Below are 18,262 nucleotides of genomic sequence, written 5' to 3' on the forward strand. Positions count from 1 at the left end.
GAGGAAGCTATAATAGCAGTGAATAGCCGGGGGCTACAAATACAGGAGTTATAACAGCGTGCCGTGTGGGTAAAGACGTGAACCTGAATAAAGACACGAAGACAGAAAGAAGTGTTCGAGTCCTTTTATTACACTGGAGTCAGAAGTGAAACGGCATGGCGAAACAACTGAGGAAGAAGAATATCCCATCTCCGGCGTCGGCTTCATCATCGGACGACGACGATCTTCCTCCTGAGGTCGGCTTCACTTCGGCGGAGGGAGAGATCCGTGAGGGCCCGGGTGTGGAGGAGGTTGCCGCTGCGCCCGACCCATCTGCGTTGAAGGACGAAGATTTAAGATGGACCCGGATGGCGGAGCAACTGGCGACCCTAAAAACCGTCATCACGGAGTTGTGTGACCTTGTCACGCCAAGGGCGGCGTTGGAAGGTGATGGTGGTGATCGGCAGGAGCCCGGGTCGTCTTCGATGGCGCCGCCATCGACCACGCGGCGTGAAGACGCCATCTTGGGCGTGGCGCACCACGGAAGGCGGGAAGCCGCCATCTTGGGGCCGCCACGAAGATCGTCCGCCATCTTGGCGACACCGCGTTGCGACGCCTTGCTGAACTTGCCGCCGGAAGAGTCGGTGACGGACGGAAGCAGGCCAAGGAGCCGCAGTCGTCACCTTACAACTGTTAAGGAGTTCTCCATCGGGGGCGATTGGAGTGCGTTCGCTTGTCGATTTTTGGCGGCGGTACGAACGGCAAGGTGGACGGACGCCGAGGCGCTGGAGGTGCTTCCGACTCTCCTTGACGATGAGTCTGTTCGTTTTTTTCGCTCTATAAAAGCTGCGAAGAAGAAAACATTGCGTGGAGTGTTCGACGAAATGGCGGACGCGTACGAGCCACCGGATGACGCCCATCGCCGCTTCGTGCAGCGGCAACGCGCACCGGAGGAGTCGCCTGTAGCGTACAGGGGCGCCGTGCTGGAACTCGCGATGGCCGCTTACCCGGAGACGGAGCCTGACCTGCTGGAACCTCTCATCTTGGGGAAGATGTTGGAGTTATCCCGGGATCTGGGCATTCCTATGCCGGCTTGCGGTCACGAGAAACTCACGTCCCGGACCGCGGCTAAGTGTTTGGACGCCCAGTTCAATCTCCGCCGCTGGAAACAAGTCACGGCGTGGACGGGCGGTCCTGTCGTCGATGGGGGGGCCGTAGGGTGGGACCCTACAAAGGCCGTGTACGTGCCGGATGCGACCGGCCCAAAGGAGCTGTCGGCCGCCTCCACTCCGTGGCCGGCTCGAAGCGAGCCGGGGCCGCGGGCTCCGCCGCCGGCGCGGCCACGTCGGGACGGGGTGCCTGCTGCGCGCCGACCCGACGTCGACTGTTTCCGCTGCGGCCGTCGGGGCCACTATGCCAGGGACTGCTGGGCCCGGGTTCCGGGGCCGCCCCAGCAGGAGGCCTCGATCGCGGACGTCCCAAAGAAAGACCCTCCGGCACAGGCAAGTCGGTGCGCACCAGACACCCGGCAAGGCCTGACACCTCACTCATCGCCGTTGTTGTGCGACGCGGATGTTCTAAAATATGGGAGGCCAGTATCTGCGCCTTGTCGCTCGATAACGCAGTGGCGTAAGTTGGCTCGGCGGGTTGTCGCGGCCGCTACAGGTTCGTCCACTGTACCGGGGTCGATCCAAGGGGTGGACGTGCGTATTTTGGTGGATTCCGGGGCGTCCGCGACCATTATTTCGGATGTCATATTCCATCTTTTGAACATCCCACCGGGGGCCGTGAGGCCGGCTTACGCTTCCTGCATCGCTGCGAACGGGGGTAGTATGGGCATCGTGGGACAGGTGGACGCTAATATTTCTATCGGGGGGGTCTCGGCCTCGGGCGTTGTGTTAATTTCGAGGTCCCTGGCGGTTCCTTGCTTGTTGGGCACGGATTTTTTGGCTAAGATGCCCATTTTAATTAGAATCAATGAAAATTGCATTGAACTGCCAGGGGGCCGCAAATTGGCGTTTTTACAGTCCACCTGGGGGCGACCGGCTCCGGTTGCCCAGGTGCAGGCGTTATCGGAAGTTTCAGTTGATATTCCACCTGGCTCGCAGATGCTCATTCCCCTACGATACCGGAAGCCGGTTCCGGGTCGGCAGAGTGCTTGTGGAATTTTGCTGTCGCCGTCCGCCGCTGTTACGGGCGGATTGGCACTGGTGGGGGCGCAAACCATTGTCCGTCCGGATCAGCGCCCGTTTTTGCAGGTGTTAAATGCGACTTCTGAAAGCGTGTGTGTGCCGGCTGGTACCGTTGTGGCACACGCCACTACGGCGTTTACGGCTCAGAGTGACATTCCGGACGGGGGGCTGGTGGGTGGTGTTTCACACGACGGAGGGGTGGACGATCGTTGGATCGCCGAATTATGTGCGGAAAATTCGGCCCTTTCCGCTGAGCAGCGTTGTGCGATTCATAAATTATTAGCGAGCTATTCCGATGTGTTTAGCTCGGACGATTTGGACTTGGGACGCACCTCGCTGCTCTCTCATCACATCGAAACGGGGGACGCGGCCCCTATCCGCTTGAACTCGCGTCGGATGAGTCCGGCTGAGCGTGAGCACGTTCGAGGGGCAGTGGAAGACATGTTGAAAGCGGATATTATATCTCCGTCTAATAGCCCGTGGGGTGCGCCTGTCGTGTTGGTTAAAAAGAAAGATGGTAAATTACGATTTTGTGTGGATTTTCGGAAGTTAAATAAAGTGTCGGTGGCAGATGCGTATCCCCTGCCGCGTATGGACGATTCTCTCGACGCCTTGTCAGGGGCTAAGTTTTTTTCAACGCTAGATCTCTCTTCGGGCTTCTGGCAGCTTCCCCTTGACGAGCCCTCGCGGGAAAAGACAGCGTTCCGTACGCCGCAGGGGTTGTTCCAATTTAACTGTCTGCCGATGGGGTTGAATGCAGCCCCTGCCACCTTTCAGAGATTGATGGAGTTGGTATTGACGGGGTTGCAGTGGGAGACATGTCTCATTTATTTAGATGATATTATTGTCTTCAGCCGCACATTTGATGAGCATTTATTGCGGTTGGAGGCCGTTTTTGCCAGAATGCGTTCTGCTAATTTGAAATTCAAGCCTAAGAAATGTCATCTACTGCAACGTTCCGTTCGATACTTGGGACATATTGTTAGTGCGGACGGGGTGGCCACGGATCCAGAGAAAACTGCGTGTGTCCGGGATTGGGCAACCCCCGCCACGGTGGGTGATGTGCGTCGGTTTTTGGGGTTCGCCTCATATTACCGGAGGTTTGTTCCGAATTTCGCTACTATCGCCAGGCCTTTGCATCTCCTTACTGGGAAGGGGCACAAATTTGTGTGGGGACCGCCGGAGGAGGCGGCGTTTCGGAGCCTGCGCGACCTACTGGCTACTGCGCCGACGTTGGATTATCCGGATTTTGAACATCCCTTCATTCTGGATACTGATGCGAGTGACACCGGGATTGGGGCGGTGTTGTCCCAGTCAAAAGGTGGTGTTGAGCGTGTGGTGGCGTACGGGAGTCGGGTTTTGTCTCCCGCGGAAACTCGTTACTGCGTCACTCGCAGGGAACTTTTGGCTATTGTGTATTTTCTCCGCCAATTTCGACCGTATCTGTACGGTCGGTCGTTTATTGTCCGAACGGACCATGCGGCCTTGCAGTACGCTCTTAAGATGGACCAGCCATCCGGACAATTGGCGAGATGGCTGGACACGTTGCAAGAATTCTCCTTCCAAATTCACCATCGGAAGGGTGTGCGTCACGCTAACGCGGACGCACTGTCCAGGTTGCCGCAACAATCCCCTTGTGCGTGTGCGTCGGGGACGCATAGGTGTGGACCGGCTCAGCCCCCCCCTCAACCTGTCGCGCGGGCAGTGGATGTTCTCGAACCTCCGCTTACACCGGGACCGGTTGAAGGGGGACCGGCTGACGGGATTTTGCGTCTTCCAAGGTCTGTGTGGATTCGGGAGCAAATGTTGGACGATTCTTTGGTGTCGTTACGGAAACGAACGGAGAAGGCGGGTAAGGAAGTCGGTGCGGGTGGTAATTCGGAAACTGCTCTCCGAGATGGGTTACTGATGTGGAGGGAAGGGATACAGGAACACTGGCGTCTCGTTGTGCCTGCGTCATTGCGCTATGAGTTGATTCGATCTTTGCACTGTGACACACTTTTACACCTGGGGGTGCAGAAAACCCTATTGACGCTGCAACGAGACTATTATTGGCACGGCATGACGACGGATGTCGTCGGTCACGTTCGCGCGTGTCCCGATTGTGCCCGCCGTAAGCCGCCTAAACATCCATATGTTCCGCCGATACAATCGATTAAAGTATCTCGGGTTAATGAGTTGGTGGCGTTAGATATTTTGGGACCCTTTCCGCCATCAGCTAAAGGAAATAAGTATTTACTGGTGGGGGTGGAGTACCTCTCTCGCTGGCCGATGGCCTGGCCCTTGCCTGACCAGTCAGCGGCGTCTATCACGGACGCCTTTCTATTTGGGTATGTAATGGACAAAGGGGCTCCGGAGAGGCTCCTTACGGATCAGGGACGTAACTTTTCGTCTAAATTGTTGGGGGAGGTGTGTGCGGCTCTTGGAACTAAAAAGATACGGACGTCCCCCTACCACCCGCAAACGGATGGTATGGTGGAACGGTTGAATCGGACTCTGTCCGCCATGCTGTGCCATACAGTCGGGGAAAACCAATCTGATTGGGATTTGCATATCCCTGGGGTGCTTTCGGCGTATCGCATGACGCCGCACGCGGCTACTGGATACTCGCCGTTTTTCCTTATGTACGGCCGTGAGAACGTGCCGCCGATTCATGACCAGTTGGGAACCGGTGCGAGGGGGCCTGTTAAGCCTCTTCCTGAGTATATTAAGGACAACGTTCGGCGTGTCGCTGAGGCGAGGGAAAATGCCCGCATGGCTACTGCCAAGGCTCAGGCCAGGAATGAGCGGTGTGCCCGACGTTCAAAGGGGGAGTGTCCCTGGAAAAAGGGGGACCTGGCCTGGCTTCATTGCCCACAGGTGCGGCCAGGTACATCTCCTAAATTACATCGACCTTGGCAGGGTCCGGTCCGCCTCATTGAGGTTCCCAACCCACAGTCGGCGCGTGTTCAGGTTGGTGCGCGGCGTTGGTTCGTGCACACGTCCCGGTTGAAGCCATACATTGCCCCACGGCCGGATGCGTCATCTCCCCAAGTTGCCTTGCCGGGGTCTGTTGCTGCCGACTCGCCCTTGCCTGTGTCTGCTGACCTTGCGAGAGCGCCTGTCGTACCCTTCACAGACAAGCCGGCCGTGACAGCGCAGGGAGGAGGACCTTCCGCTTGTGGGACGCCGACCGGAGCCGCAGAACCCACGGGACCTGCAGCTCTTCCTATCCCTCCGCGGACGCGAGTACGGGATGTTTCTGGACGCGAGCGGGACAGTGGCGGGCCTCCAATGGCGACGGAAGAACTTGCGCCCGTCGCCCCTAAAACCCTTCCACGTTCCCGCTCGGCGGGTGGGCCGCCGACCGTCCGGGACGGCCCGGCTACCCGTACTCGCTCGAAATCCCTCACGTTTCGTTAGATTGTGTTGTGTTGTGTTATTGTTATAATGTTCTTCAATGCTTCGTGTCTTTTTGCGTGTTGGCCCTTTACACCCGCATTGCTTTTCAGGTTGCAATTCAGCCGAGGTCGGCTGGATTTTCTTTAGGGGGGAGGGTGATGTAATGCGGTTGTAAACGGCCCTTCTGAGGTGCCGTCAGGGGGGGAGGAGTTAGGTCACGTGGGGGGAGAGGGGTTGAGTATAGAAGGAGGGGAACCGGAAGAGCAGAGAGAGTGACGGGGAACCAGGAACAGAGGAAGGCCACGAAGGGCGAAGCGGGGTGTGGCGAGATCGCCACGAACACGGGGGAAGCGAGGATCGGCACCGTTGGCCAGCGGTGACCGACCCGAAGCAGCAAGGAGGCTGCAGTCAGCAGCGGGGCTGCACAGAGAGAGTGGGCAGCGGGTCTGCATACAGTGACAGCCAGAGGGTCTGCACATAGGGGTAGCAGCGAGTCTGCAGGGAGGAGGTTACAGTAGATGAAGCAGAGAGTCAGAGGGGTGAGGAAGCTATAATAGCAGTGAATAGCCGGGGGCTACAAATACAGGAGTTATAACAGCGTGCCGTGTGGGTAAAGACGTGAACCTGAATAAAGACACGAAGACAGAAAGAAGTGTTCGAGTCCTTTTATTACAGTAGTGTATAGTGTAGTGTATAATGTAGTGTATAGTGTAGTGTATAGTGTAGTGTATAGTAGTGTAGTGTATAGTGTAGTGTATAGTAGTGTAGTGTATAGTGTAGTGTATAGTAGTGTAGTATATAGTGTAGTGTATAGTGTAGTGTATAGTAGTGTAGTGTATAGTAGTGTAGTGTATAGTGTAGTGTATAGTGTAGTGTATAATAGTGTATAGTGTAGTGTATAGTAGTGTATAGTGTAGTGTATAGTAGTGTAGTGTGTAGTGTAGTGTATAGTGTAGTGTATAGTGTAGTGTGTAGTGTATAGTGTAGTGTATAGTGTAGTGTATAGTGTAGTGTATAATGTAGTGTATAGTAGTGTAGTGTATAATGTAGTGTATAGTGTAGTGTATAGTAGTGTAGTGTATAGTGTAGTGTATAGTGTAGTGTATAGTGTAGTGTATAGTGTAGTGTAGTGTATAGTGTAGTGTAGTGTATAGTGTAGTGTATAGTAGTGTAGTGTATAATGTAGTGTATAGTGTAGTGTATAGTGTAGTGTATAATGTAGTGTATAGTGTAGTGTATAATGTAGTGTATAGTGTAGTGTATAGTGTAGTGTATAGTAGTGTAGTGTATAATGTAGTGTATAGTGTAGTGTATAGTAGTGTAGTGTATAGTAAAGTGTATAGTGTAGTGTATAGTGTAGTGTATAGTGTAGTGTAGTGTATAGTGTAGTGTATAGTGTAGTGTATAGTAGTGTAGTGTATAATGTAGTGTATAGTGTAGTGTATAGTGTAGTGTATAATGTAGTGTATAGTGTAGTGTATAATGTAGTGTATAGTAGTGTAGTGTATAGTGTAGTGTATAGTGTAGTGTATAGTAGTGTATAGTGTAGTGTATAGTGTAGTGTATAGTGTAGTGTATAGTAGTGTATAGTGTAGTATATAGTGTAGTGTATAGTGTAGTGTATAATGTAGTGTATAGTAGTGTAGTGTATAGTGTAGTGTATAGTAGTGTAGTGTATAGTAGTGTAGTGTATAGTGTAGTGTATAGTAGTGTAGTGTATAGTAGTGTATAGTGTAGTGTATAATGTAGTGTATAATGTAGTGTATAGTAGTGTAGTGTATAGTGTAGTGTATAATGTAGTGTATAATGTAGTGTATAGTAGTGTAGTGTATAGTGTAGTGTATAGTGTAGTGTATAGTAGTGTAGTGTATAATGTAGTGTATAGTGTAGTGTATAGTAGTGTAGTGTATAATGTAGTGTATAGTGTAGTGTATAGTAGTGTAGTGTATAATGTAGTGTATAATGTAGTGTATAGTAGTGTAGTGTATAGTGTAGTGTATAGTGTAGTGTATAGTAGTGTAGTGTATAATGTAGTGTATAGTGTAGTGTATAGTAGTGTAGTGTATAATGTAGTGTATAGTGTAGTGTATAGTAGTGTAGTGTATAATGTAGTGTATAATGTAGTGTATAGTAGTGTAGTGTATAGTGTAGTGTATAATGTAGTGTATAGTAGTGTAGTGTATAGTGTAGTGTATAGTGTAGTGTAGTAGTGTAGTGTATAGTGTAGTGTATAGTGTAGTGTATAGTAGTGTAGTGTATAGTAGTGTAGTGTATAATGTAGTGTATAGTGTAGTGTATAGTAGTGTATAGTGTAGTGTATAGTGTAGTGTATAGTAGTGTAGTGTATAATGTAGTGTATAGTGTAGTGTATAGTAGTGTAGTGTATAATGTAGTGTATAGTGTAGTGTATAGTAGTGTATAGTGTAGTGTATAGTGTAGTGTATAGTAGTGTAGTGTATAATGTAGTGTATAGTGTAGTGTATAGTAGTGTAGTGTATAATGTAGTGTATAGTGTAGTGTATAGTAGTGTATAGTGTAGTGTATAGTGTAGTGTATAGTAGTGTAGTGTATAATGTAGTGTATAGTGTAGTGTATAGTAGTGTAGTGTATAGTGTAGTGTATAGTGTAGTGTATAGTGTAGTGTATAGTGTAGTGTATAGTAGTGTATAATGTAGTGTATAGTGTAGTGTATAGTAGTGTATAGTGTAGTGTATAGTGTAGTGTATAGTAGTGTAGTGTATAATGTAGTGTATAGTGTAGTGTATAGTAGTGTGTAGTGTAGTGTATAGTAGTGTATAGTGTAGTGTATAGTGTAGTGTATAGTAGTGTAGTGTATAATGTAGTGTATAGTGTAGTGTATAGTAGTGTAGTGTATAATGTAGTGTATAGTGTAGTGTATAGTAGTGTATAGTGTAGTGTATAGTGTAGTGTATAGTAGTGTAGTGTATAGTGTAGTGTATAGTGTAGTGTATAGTGTAGTGTATAGTGTAGTGTATAGTAGTGTAGTGTATAGTGTAGTGTATAGTAGTGTAGTGTATAGTGTAGTGTATAGTGTAGTGTATAGTGTAGTGTATAGTGTAGTGTATAGTATTGTAGTGTATAGTGTAGTGTATAGTGTAGTGTATAGTGTAGTGTATAGTTGGAGACCCACCTGGAGGAGATTCCTGGCACGCGTTGACAACGACGGATTCATCTCGTCAGCACGAGTCGTCTCAGCCGCGACCATTCTGCCACGGTCAAAGGCTTGGGACTTGGGGTGACACACAAGATAGGTCAACAGACATCGGGGGGGGGGGGGGGGGGGGGGCAACTGGCAAAGCTGCCGCCATCGACCGTGAAGAGATGCTCGCCTTGAAGAGGACTTCTGCGGTTGCATTGATGCAAAACTCGTAATGAAGGTCACGAGGTCAGATCGCGTGAAGTATAAATGTTGCGTGGTGACCCTCCACCGGCCGACACAGCCAGGAAGGTTCGTCACGTAAACAACGCGCCAATGAGTTACGAGTATAGCGTTTAGTAGTTTAGTATATAGTAGTGTAGTGTATAGTGTAGTGTATAGTAGTGTATAGTGTAGTAGTGTAGTGTATAGTGTAGTGTATAGTGTAGTAATGTAGTGTATAGTGTAGTGTATAGTGTAGTAGTGTAGTGTATAGTGTAGTGTATAGTAGTGTATAGTGTAGTGTATAGTGTAGTGTGTAGTGTATAGTAGTGTATAGTGTAGTGTATAGTAGTGTGTAGTGTAGTGTATAGTGTAGTGCATAGTGTAGTGTATAGTGTAGTAGTGTAGTGTATAGTGTAGTGTATAGTAGTGTATAGTGTAGTGTATAGTGTAGTGTGTAGTGTATAGTAGTGTATAGTGTAGTGTATAGTAGTGTGTAGTGTAGTGTATAGTGTAGTGCATAGTGTAGTGTATAGTAGTGTGTAGTGTATGGTGTAGTGTATAGTGTAGTGTAGTAGTGTATAGTGTAGTAGTGTATAGTGTAGTGTATAGTAGTGTATAATGTAGTGTATAGCAGTGTATAGTGTAGTGTATAATAGTGTAGTGTATAGTAGTGTAGTGTATAGTAGTGTATAGTGTAGTGTATAGTGTAGTAGTGTAGTGTAGTGTATAGTGTAGTGTATAGTGTAGTAGTGTAGTGTAGTAGTGTAATGTATAGTGTTGTATATAGTCTAGTGTATAGTAGTGTAGTGTATAGTAGTGTAGTGTATAGTAGTGTAGTGTATAGTGTAGTGCATAGTGTAGTGTATAGTAGTGTGTAGTGTATAGTGTAGTGTATAGTAGTGTAGTGTATAGTGTACAGTAGTGTATAGTATAGTAGTGTAGTGTATAGTGTACAGTAGTGTAGTGTATAGTGTACAGTAGTGTATGGTAGTGTATAGTGTACAGTAGTGTATAGTATAATAGTGTAGTGTATAGTGTACAGTAGTGTATAGTATAAGTGTAGTGTATAGTGTATGGTAGTGTATAGTATAATAGTGTAGTGTATAATGTAGTGTATAGTGTAGTGTACCTGGGCACCGCCATCTTGGCGATGGTCTCTGTGGGATGACATGAGCGCGAATCGGATAATCGATGATAATAATCAATTACCATCGATTATTGATTACCATCGATTATTATCGATTATCCGTTCAGCTGGCCACTGGCGAGCAGTCGCGATTAACGACGTGGTCAGAAGTCGAGTAAGAAGCGGTGAGTTTCATTGGAGATGGTGACTACCTCGCCAGGTGTGCAGGAGGTCGTGGGTTCGATCGTGACCCTGACGATACCTGCCAATGTATGTCTGTGTGTGGCTATGAGATGTTGACTACCTCGCCAGGTGTGCAGGAGGTCGTGGGTTCGATCCTGACCCTGACGATGCCTGCCAATGTATGTTTGTGTGTGGCTGGGAGATGTTGACTACCTCGCCAGGTGTGCAGGAGGTCGTGGGTTAGATTCCGACCCTGACGATGCCTGCCAATGTATGTTTGTGTGTGGCTGGGAGATGTTGACTACCTCGCCTGGTGTGCAGGAGGTCGTGGGTTCGATCCCGACCCTGACGATGCCTGCCAATGTATGTTTGTGTGTGACTGGGAGATGTTGACTACCTCGCCAGGTGTGCAGGAGGTCGTGGGTTCGATCGTGACCCTGACGATACCTGCCAATGTATGTTTGTGTGTGGCTATGAGATGTTGACTACCTCGCCAGGTGTGCAGGAGGTCGTGGGTTCGATCCTGACCCTGACGATGCCTGCCAATGTATGTTTGTGTGTGGCTGGGAGATGTTGACTACCTCGCCAGGCGTGCAGGAGGTCGTGGGTTAGATTCCGACCCTGACGATGCCTGCCAATGTATGTTTTTGTGTGGCTGGGAGATGTTGACTACCTCGCCAGGTGTGCAGGAGGTCGTGGGTTCGATCCTGACCCTGACGATGCCTGCCAATGTATGTTTGTGTGTGGCTGGGAGATGTTGACTACCTCGCCAGGTGTGCAGGAGGTCGTGGGTTAGATTCCGACCCTGACGATGCCTGCCAATGTATGTTTTTGTGTGGCTGGGAGATGTTGACTACCTCGCCAGGTGTGCAGGAGGTCGTGGGTTCGATCCCGACCCTGACGATGCCTGCCAATGTATGTTTGTGTGTGGCTGGGAGATGTTGACTACCTCGCCTGGTGTGCAGGAGGTCGTGGGTTCGATCCCGACCCTGACGATGCCTGCCAATGTATGTTTGTGTGTGGCTGGGAGATGTTGACTACCTCGCCAGGTGTGCAGGAGGTCGTGGGTTCAATCCCGACCCTGACGATGCCTGCCAATGTATGTTTGTGTGTGGCTGGGAGATGTTGACTACCTCACCTGGTGTGCAGGAGGTCGTGGGTTCGATCCCGACCCTGACGATGCCTGCCAATGTATGTTTGTGTGTGACTGGGAGATGTTGACTACCTCGCCTGGTGTGCAGGAGGTCGTGGGTTCGATCCCGACCCTGACGATGCCTGCCAATGTATGTTTGGAGTTTGCGTCTCTCTCCTCCCGTGGTCGCGTGGATTTTGTCTCCTGGTCCTCCAGTTTTTCCCTCCACGTTTAGAAACACACGAGTTGAGATTATTTGGCTTCTGCTACAAATGTTCACGCGATGATGAACCACTTTGGTGGGCAATCATTTGTGATGGCCAGGTAGCTTCTGAGGAAGAGCTATGATGCTGCTTAGTGAGCCTTACCCGCTGGGAAAAGCATTGTTTTAGTTGAGCTCATTATCTCTGCATGACCCAGCTAAGTCTCCAACACCTGCTGTCAATAGCCGCATTATCATCACCATTATCATCACCATCATCATCACCACCATCATCACCACCATCATCATCACCACCATCATCACCACCATCATCATCACCACCATCATCACCACCATCATCATCACCATCATCATCACCACCATCATCACCATCATCATCACCACCATCATCATCACCACCATCATCATCACCACCATCATCACCACCATCATCATCACCACCATCATCACCACCATCATCATCACCATCATCATCACCACCATCGTCAACATCGTCACCACCACAACAACAACCACCACCACAACAACAACAACAACCACCACCACCACAACAACCACCACCACAACACAAACAACATCCACCCCCACAACAACCACCACCACCACAACAACATCCACCACCACAACAACCACCACCACACAAACAACAACCACCACCACACAAACAACAACAACCACCACAACAACCACCACCACACAAACAACAACAACCACCACAACAACCACCACCAAACAAACAACAACCACCACCACACAAACAACAACCACCACAACAACCACCACCACACAAACAACAACAACCACAACAACCACCACCAAACAAACAACAACCACCACCACACAAACAACAACCACCACAACAACCACCACCAAACAAACAACCACTACCACAACAACAACCACCACCACACAAACAACAACCACCACAACAACAACCACCACCACACAAACAACAACCACCACAACAACCACCACCACAACAACAACCACCACAACCACCACAACAACAACAACCACCACAACAACAACCTCCTACCTGGGTGCCGCCATCTTGGCAATGGTCGCCGGGCGATGTCGTCACCACGAATCGGATGTTCGATTCTCATCGATTACCGTTCGTCGAATCCCATCGATTCCGGGGGGAGCGAACTTCCGGCATCCTCACTCGCCCCTCCCCCTTCTGCTGCTGACCGCCCATCAATGACGTCACGCACGTGGGGGGGGGCGGGGGTCAGACATCTGTGACGATGCGTGACGAGGGGGGGGGGGTGAGAAATGTGACGTCACATCAAAATGCGAAACTTTAAATAAATACTGGCGGTAAGTACCCGGCTTTGCTCGGGCGAAAAGGCAGACACACACAACAACAACCGCCATTCGCCACTAAGTGGCGGTGACGTCACCACGACGCTTGTGCCAGGCCAAGTGCACTTCGAGGCCACGTGAAGTGTCGAACGCCCGCTGGCAGGAGGTCACGGGGCAGACCCAGCAGGTGCCACGGGTCGACTGACCGAGATGACCGAGATGACACACACATGAACTTACGCACAGACATTGACCCACACACATAGAAACACATCGACTTAGACACACACACACACACATCTGGTTAAACCCAGGATGGATCATTAGCAGGCCAGCCTAAATGTTTCTAACCGGCGAAGATGCTCCATTAGGGGGGTGCACGTCTCGCAAGCGTAGAGAAGGGAGGGAATTACCGTGGCCGAGAAGACCTGGAGCTTCGTGCGGAGCGACAGACCAGGTGGCTTCCACACAGCGTTACGCAACCGATGAAAAGATAATGGCGCTCGACTGATTTGGGCACATCGTCAGCGAGTCCAGGAAAGCCAAAACTGCGTGTGTGCGCACACCGCGAAAGGCCAAAGATTTCGGTGGGGGGGGGGGGGGGTGGAGGAAACCGCGTTTGTCGCGCTGTGGGACGGCCTCATGGCTGCTTTGTGACGTCATAAACCCACGTGCATCGATGCCCTTATAGAGACCGCTTTGTGACATCCTACACACAAACACAGCACATCTGGGGGCTCGCTCTAATGAGTTGAAAAACATTCCAAGGGGCAATTCAGTGGCCCTGTATGCACACAAGTTTTTGGGATGACCTCCAGAGGGAGAATGCTCGGGGGGGTTGATGACATTAAGTGCCAGGAGGTCCGTGGAGCCAGAAGCAAAGGTGACCTCAGGCTGGCCCCACGAATCGTCGAGAGGCGTGAAAGTGGCAGCAGCTTTGAGCTTTTGATGCGTCTGTAGCGCGAGCGTCAATGGGGTTGTTGCTGGGCTCTGGTCCAATCACACGGCCCGGGGTGTTGGGGGGCGGAGCCTGGTCTGCGGGGCGTGTGGGAGGGGCCACCGGTCACCTCGGCAGCTCCAATGGGAGGCGAGGTGAATGGGGGCGGAGCCAGCGGGGTAGTATGGGAAGGCCGGATCTGACGATCCGGAAGGGGAGGAGTCAGGGTCACGTGGGGGGAATGGATATAAGTGGGAGCCCGGAAGAGATCGGGACGGTCGGGGAAGTTAAGAGTCTGAGCCACGCTGGGTGGTGAGAGAGATCCGCACCATCGGCCACGTGGCCGAAGGTCCTCAGCACGCCGTCGGCCAGCGGTGTGCGGAGTGCGGGAGTGGAGGAGCTAACGGAGGAGCGTGCGCGGCACGCGAGAGGAGACGCTGGTCCCTGATCAGGCCCAGCGGGGTGTGAGGAAGAGTGGAGGAGCTGACGAGGGAGCGTGCGTGGGGCGCGCGCGAGACGACGCTGGTCTGCGCAGAAAGAACCTAAATAAAAGACAAACGGACACCAGCAGTGCCTGACGAAGTCTTTTATTACACATTCATCTGATCTCTCTGTGTGGTGAGTCTATGGCTCTGTGTGGTGATTATGTGGGTGTCTGTGTGGGTCTCTGTGTGGTGAGTTTGTGGGTGTCTGTGTGGTGAGTCTGTGGGTGTCTGTGTGGTGAGTCTGTGGGTCTCTGTGTGGTGAGTCTGTGGGTCTCTATGTGGTGAGTCTGTGGGTGTCTGTGTGGTGAGTCTGTGGGTCTCTGTGTGGTGAGTCTGTGGGTCTCTATGTGGTGAGTCTGTGGGTCTCTGTGTGGTGAGTCTGTGGGTCTCTGTGTGGTGAGTCTGTGGGTGTCTGTGTGGGTGTCTGTGTGGTGAGTCTGTGGGTCTCTGTATGGTGCGTCTGTGGGTCTCTGTGTGGTGAGTCTGTGGGTGTCTGTGTGGTCTCTGTGTGGTGAGTCTGTGGGTGTCTGTGTGGTCTCTGTGTGGTGAGTCTGTGGGTGTCTGTGTGGTCTCTGTGTGGTGAGTCTGTGGGTGGCTGTGTGGTCTCTGTGTGGTGAGTCTGTGGGTGTCTGTGTGGTCTCTGTGTGGTGAGTCTGTGCGTGTCTGTGTGGTATCTGTGTGGTGAGTCTGTGGGTGTCTGTGTGGTCTCTGTGTGGTGAGTCTGTGGGTGTCTGCGTGGGCCTCTGTGTGGTGAGATGGTCGTGTAGGGTGGTGGCGGGTTTAACAACACAACGTTGATACGCGATCTAATACAAACAAAACCTGTGCTACAGCTTCCGTGGGCGTCTCGGTGGGGGTGATGGTGAGGCCGCACCGTCTTGTCCGTACGGGTTTTTTCTTCCTTTTCTAACTCTGACGTTCTCTCTCTCTGTCTCTCTCTCTGTGTCTTTAAATGTGTCTCTCTCTCACTGTGTCTCTCAATGTGTCTCTCTCACTTTATGTCTCTGTCTGTGTGTCTCTCTCTGTGTCTCTCAATGTGTCTCTCTGTCTCTCTCTCACTGTATGTCTCTGTCTGTGTGTCTCTCTCTGTTTCTCACTGTGTCTCTGTGTCTCTCTCACTGTGTCTCTGTCTCTCTCTGTGTCTCTGTTTGTCTCTGTGTCTCTCACTGTGCCTCTCTCTCACTGTGTCTCTGTCTCTCTCTCTGTCTCTGTGTCTCTGTGTCTCTCTCACTGTGTCTCTGTGTCTCTCTCACTGTGTCTCTGTGTCTCTGTCACTGTGTCTCTGTGTCTCTCACTGTGTCTGTCACTGTGTCTCTCTCTGTCTGTCTCTCTCTGTCTCTCTCACTGTGTCTCTCTCTCTCTGTGTCTCTGTTTGTCTCTCACTGTGTCTCTGTCTCTCTCTCTGTGTCTCTGTCTCTCTCTCTGTGTCTCTCAATGTGTCTCTGTGTCTCTCTCACTGTGTCTCTGTTTGTCTCTCACTGTGTCTCTGTGTTTCTCACTGTGTCTCTGTGTCTCTCTCACTGTGTCTCTGTTTGTCTCTCACTGTGTCTCTCTCTCTCTCTGTGTCTCTGTCTCTCTCTCCGGCCCCAAAGCCTGCAGGAAGCCCTCCTGTGGTGGGACGAAGGAGAAACAAAAAGAGAAGCCCCATCATCATCACCACCATCACCACCATCACCACCATCACCACCATCACCACCACCATCATCATCACCACCACCATCAGCATCACCACCACCATCAGCATCACCACCATCACCACCATCACCACCATCATCATCATCACCACCACCATCAGCATCACCACCATCACCACCATCATCATCACCATCATCACCATCACCACCATCATCATCACCATCACCACCATCATCATTATCATCATCATCACCACCACCATCACCACCATCACCACCACCATCATTATTATCATCATCATCACCACCATCATCATCACCACCACAATCATCATTATCACCATCACCACCATCACCATCATCACCACCATCATCACCATCACCACCATCACCACCATCACCATCATCACCACCATCATCATCATCACCATCACTACCATCATCATCATCACCACCATCACCACCATCATCATCATCATCACTATCATCATCACCATCCTCATCACCATCATCACCATCACCACCATCATCATTATCATCATCATCACCACCACCATCAGCATCATAACCATCACCACCATCACCACCATCACCACCATCACCACCATCATCACCATCATCATTACCATCATCACCACCACCATCATTATTATCACCATCACCACCATCATCATCATCACCACCATCATCATTGCCACACAGCTGCTGCTGCTGCTCCACCCGGAGCTATAAATGTTCTGCTGATTCGTGTGGCATTGTCCTTGTGCTGGTCGCGTTTTGGCGTTGGTGGAGATGGTGGTGTTGGTGATGGTGATGGAGATGGTGGTGGTAGAGATGGTGGTGATGGTGATAGAGATGTTGGTGGAGATGGTGGTGGTGGTAGAGATGGTGGTGGAGATGGTGGTGGTGGTAGAGATGGTGATGGTGGTGGTGGAGATGGTGGTGGAGATGGTGGAGATAGTGGTGATGGTGGTGGTGGTAGAGATAGTGGTGGTGGTGATGGAGATGGTGGTGGAGATGCTGGTGGAGATGGTGGTGGAGATGGTGGTGGAGATGGTGGTGGAGATGGTGGTGGAGATGGTGGTGGAGATGGTGGTGGAGATGGTGGTGATGGTGGTGGTGATGGTGGAGATGGTGGTGATAGTGGTGGCAGAGGTGTGGACTCGAGTCATGTGACTTGGACTCGAGTCAGACTCGAGTCATGAATTTGATGACTTCAGACTCGACTTGGACTTGCATAACAATGACTTTGTCCCACCTCTGGGTGGTGGTGATGGTGGTGGTGGAGATGGTGGTGGAGATGGTGGTGGTGGAGATGGTGGTGGTGATGGTGGTGGTGAAGGTGGTGGTGGAGATGGTGGTGGAGATGGTGGTGGAGACGGTGGTGGCGTTGTTGGTGGTGGTGGTGATGGAGACGGTGGTGGAGATGGTGGTGGTGTTGTTGGTGGTGTTGTTGGTGGCGGTGCTAGCGTTGTTGGCGGTGGCGTCACAACCCTTACCCAGCCTGCGCGCCCCAGCAGCTCCAAGATGGAGGTCCCGCACATGCTCACCAGCCGGGCCGCCTGCGCCACCACCACCATCTTCACCACCACCACCATCTTCACCACCACCACCGCCGGGTTGGGGCGTGGGCGGGCGGCCCCAGCCCACGACCCGCCGTGCAGGATCTCCGGCGCCGCCGGCTGAAGCCGGAGCTCCTCCTCCTGCTGCTGCTGCCGCTGAACCTTGTGGAGCTGCTGCACGTGCAGCGGTCACGGCCATCAGCAGCTGCAGGATCTCCTCCTCATAGTCCTCTTCAGCTTGCTCCTCATCTTCCTCCTCCTCCTCATCATCATCCTCCTCATCATCTTCATCATCATCACATTCCTTTCCCCCAACCGCCCCCCCCTCCTCCTCCTCCTCCTCGCCGCCCCTCGCCTGAATCTCCCCCGCCGAATGCGACGCGGCGTGGGCAGAGGCCGCAGGCTCCGAGGCGGTGTAGGCCTCAACGGCGGGCGTTGTCGTAGTCGCTGCTGCCGCTGTGGGGTTGTTGTCGTCGCCAGGGCACTGAGGAGGTGCAGGAGGAGGTAGAGTAGGAGGTGCAGGAGGAGGTGGGCGAGGCGGCGACTCCACGCCGAGTCGGGGGCTGTCAACTTCTCTCTCCATTGACATTCGCTTTGCGTTCCCGCCGAGGGCTGTCGGATCGATCCGCAGATCGACTTCGGATCGTCGGCAGACGATTCCTCCTCGATCCGCACGTGGGGGGAGGCACCACGTGGTCTCCCCCCTCCCCCTTGGCCTTGGGTGGCATAGGCTCGCTACTG

At 51.5% G+C, this 18,262-nt stretch overlaps 1 long non-coding RNA gene across 1 annotated transcript; it reads right to left on the bottom strand.

Annotated features, from left to right (window-relative positions):
• Window positions 1-14,517: 14,517 nt before the first annotated feature.
• LOC133362230 (uncharacterized) lies at window positions 14,518-18,175 on the bottom strand. Its single transcript, XR_009757476.1, has 2 exons — window positions 17,459-18,175; window positions 14,518-15,933 (listed from the first exon to the last, which is right to left on the bottom strand). It is a non-coding gene; the product is annotated as an uncharacterized LOC133362230 (long non-coding RNA).
• Between the last annotated feature and the right edge of the window lie 87 nt (window positions 18,176-18,262).

Source organism: Lethenteron reissneri, unplaced genomic scaffold (genome assembly GCF_015708825.2).
Source record: "Lethenteron reissneri isolate LAM-NWPU_2019-01 unplaced genomic scaffold, ASM1570882v1 scaffold_1408, whole genome shotgun sequence".
In the NCBI taxonomy this organism is placed as follows: Eukaryota; Metazoa; Chordata; class Hyperoartia; order Petromyzontiformes; family Petromyzontidae; genus Lethenteron; species Lethenteron reissneri.